The following is a 3764-nucleotide window of genomic DNA, read 5'->3' on the forward strand; positions in this document are numbered from 1 at the left end:
TCTTCCATGTGGGCTTTGTTGCTTCTGGGCTAGATGGCCGCTTGTTTACCTTCAAGCCTTTAAGATCCCAGATGCTATATCTTTTGATAGCTGGGCACCATCAGCTTTCTTCACCACTTTTGCTTATGCACCCACTTTGTCCTCAGTGATCGAGTTGGGACAAGCTGGTATGCTTCTTCCATGTGGGTTTTATTGTTTCTCAGCTAGGTGGCTGCTTGTTTATCTTCAGGCCTTTAAGACTTCAGATGCTATATCTTTTGGTAGCCAGGCACCATCAGCTTTCTTCACCATATTTGCTTGTGCACCCATTGTCTTCAGTGATCGTGCCAGGAAGGTAAACATTTCAGACTGCCGAATTGTTAGAACAAAGTGTTCTTTTGTTGAGAGAGTACTTGAGCAGGGGCCCACTGTCCATCTGTTTTCTTAATACTAAACCTATAAATATATGTACATAGATCTAATTCCCCCTTGTTGTATATAAATATATTTACATCTGTATATGCCTGTATCTATGACTACCCTTTGCCTCCTAGTTCTTTCCTCTATTTCTTTTTACTTTCCCCTTGTCCCGCTATTATGTTCAGCCTTCATTTGGGTTTTAGGAATTCCTCTCGGTTACATTGCCCTTGGTCCAGCCCTGCCAGACCTGTTACACCCTCCTTGCCACTGATCTTGGATCACTTGTTCCCTTGTCCCTGGGTTTGTTAACACCCACTTCCTTCCCCCCACACAATCTCCTTCCTTGTCCCCCCAGAACTGTCATCCTGTTGTTCTCTCTTCTGGCTTGTTTATTCCGCCTATCCCTTCCAGGTAGACATGCTATGTACCATCACAAGACTGAGTACAACGAAGCAACAATAGAAAGTAAAACAATAGCTACAACAACAAAACGTATGAATAGTTCAGGGTCTGTTTGCTGTCCTTCATGAGTGCTTTCCAGTTGAGTTTGATGGGATGCCATGCCCTGGCCCCACAACTATCCCTGGGGACTTCATTGATCTGCTCCCCCCGCTGCTGTGCTGCATGCCCCCAGAGGCTGGCTTCTGTGTAGTGAGCTCATGGCGGGCACAATTCCCGCCGTGTGTCTCTAGTGTTGGCCCTAATTGTGCTATGGGTCAATGAGGAATGCTGTGCCCCATGGTGAGGCCGGCCCTGTGGTCATCTCTGTGCATTGCTGTTCTGAACAGGAATATTGTCCTCAGGGCTTGGTGAGCTAGGATGTGCTTCACTCTTTTTTTTCCCCCTTTCCCCCTCATTGGCTCCTGTGTGCTCTGCTCAGACACGTCCCTCTCCTTGAGCTGTAGCTTCTGTGCTGTCCTCTGAAGTCAATTCTTCCGGGGAGGAGGGTGGTGCTGTCCACTTAGTTGGTAATGGGGCCGGCCCCTCAGGCCTCTCTATCGGGTTCCCTGCTTTATGTCAATGTGTTGCATTCTTGTCTTGGAGCTCCGGGTTGCAGTCTGGTCCCTCTTGCCCCATGGGACACAATCAACACACCCCCCTGTGTCAGTTAGTACCCTGTTCCCCCTACTACCCACACTTTTCCCCCCTCTCCTTTTTAATGGGCTACCATATGGATGGATGTATACAGTAGCTTCTTCCCCTTTTGAATTTTTTGAGCTTACCTCAGCAGATCATGTAGTACTTGTCCTTTTGTGCTTGGCTTACTTCACTTAGCATAATTTCCTCTAGTTCTTCCCATGCGGTGATGTGCTTCATGCCTGGAAAGAGCTACCATCTTGGACACCCACAAGGGCAGTTCTGCCTTGTCTTGTAGAGTCGCTCTGAGCCGGCATCGACTTGTCGGTAATGAGAGTCTCATGGGGGAGAGGGCCCTTACCAAAAAAAAAGTCCAGTTAAAACAATGACTCGCAAGGGGATCTCCTGGGCCCGTGACATTCGATGCAGAGAGGGCAGCTGAGAAAGTGATGATGACTCTGTTTTGGAACTTCAAAATCTTTATAGATTTTCTTGAAGGGCGCAGGACAATCACAAGGACTTATGGAGAAATGTTAAGAAATGCTTTAAGGAAAAACACTGATAGGAAGGCGGTCAGGAATGTTGCACCAAGGAATTTTTTCCCTTCCCTATGGCAGTGTACCTGTGCATTCTTTGTACAAGCAGGGACTGCCCTGTGGGGCTTCTCTGTTGTTGAAACCTTACCCCATCTCCCCTACAGCCCTAATCTTGGTCCTTCAGACGTTTGTCCACACAGTGCACAGAACATTTCAAATTCCCTCTTACACCATTGGAGTCCCGCAGGTCTGCCAGGTGGAGGCCGTGTGATTCAGTCTCCAAGAGCGATAAGCGCTGCTTTCAGATGGGCACAGACCTAGATGGAGAACCCGTTGGGAAGCAGTAGCTTCACTTTTTGTTAGTCTCGCTTCACAGACAGCGCCCAAAGAAACAAGTATGAGGGGGCTTTAACATGTTCATGAATTCTTTTTCTTTCTTGTCCTTCTTTTTATTAGCTCGTTTCCCCCAAAACTCCATTCCCATGCCCCCAAGAAACCATTAATATAATACCTGTCTCAATAGATTTATCTGTGCTAGAGTTCATGTCCACTGAGGTGGGAGGAGCAGGTAGCCAGGGCTCTTTTCTTCCCCTTCTTAGATTTCATATGGAAGACATTCAAGAAAATGAGGCTCAGCCCAGCTTGGTGGTCCACGTGGGGCGAGGGGGAAGGGAAGGAGGGCAAGGGAACAAGGGAGAGAGGACAGGAGAGGGGGAGAGAGAGAGATCAGAGAGAGCCATGAATTTTTTCAAGGAGCTTTTTGAAGCCCCTTCCTATGACTCCAGATATGTACATGTACATATGTACATATGTTCATGCCCATTTACCTTCCTATATACATGTATACGTCCAAGTCTTCCTAGGGAACCACATAGGCTTTTTGTTTTACTGTTGCAAAATTGTATGTCATATACCGAAACCATTCATTCTTCTTGTGTACTTACTATCTTCATTTATCTCGGTCAGGTTATGCAGATAGTACCCATGCTTGGTCTTCCCTCTCCATCACCAAGAGTAACAAGGGTCTATTATCTAGAAAGTGACTCTCTTTCCTATCCATGACAACCAGCATATATATATGGAGGTACCCTAAAAACACTGGAAAAAAGCTCCATCCAGCAGAGTTTTCTTAGTACACATTTTCCCCACTAGACAAGCATCGAGCAACTTACTCTGAGTTAGTGCACCCATTGGTGTCTCCTGGGAAGATTCTCTCTAGTCGCAATGAATTTTTTCACACAAGCTGTGTATATATATGTATTTCTGTGTGTGTATATATTGAGTGTCTGTGCTAGTGGGACTATGCAATCTTTGTCCTTTTGTGATTGAATTATTTCACTCAGCCTAATGTCCTCCAAATTCATCCAGGTTACAGGATGCTTTGGGCCTTCTCACTCATCTTTGTTGTATAACAAATAGTCCATTATGTGCATGCAGCACAATTGGTTCATCCATTCATCCATCGATGGGCACGGTAGCTGTTTCCATCTTTCTGCTGGTGTGAACAATGCTGTAATGAATACCAGCTGGCCATCATGTCTTTGGAAGCCCATGGGTGTAGTGGTTCTGAATGGGGCTGGATATGTATGGACCCCGCAGGAGAAAGACTGGGCTTTCTACTCCCATAAACAGTGACAGTCTCAGAAACCTAGAGGGGGCCACTGAGAGTCAGCATTGTCTTGACGGCCGTGGCTTTCTTGAGCATGATTTCTTTAGAGATTTTTCCCTATTTGTCAGAACTTCAATTAGTCA

Source organism: Echinops telfairi, unplaced genomic scaffold, assembly GCF_000313985.2.
Source record: "Echinops telfairi isolate 266 unplaced genomic scaffold, ASM31398v2 ScPeMD7_4225;HRSCAF=4972, whole genome shotgun sequence".
Taxonomy (NCBI): Eukaryota; Metazoa; Chordata; class Mammalia; order Afrosoricida; family Tenrecidae; genus Echinops; species Echinops telfairi.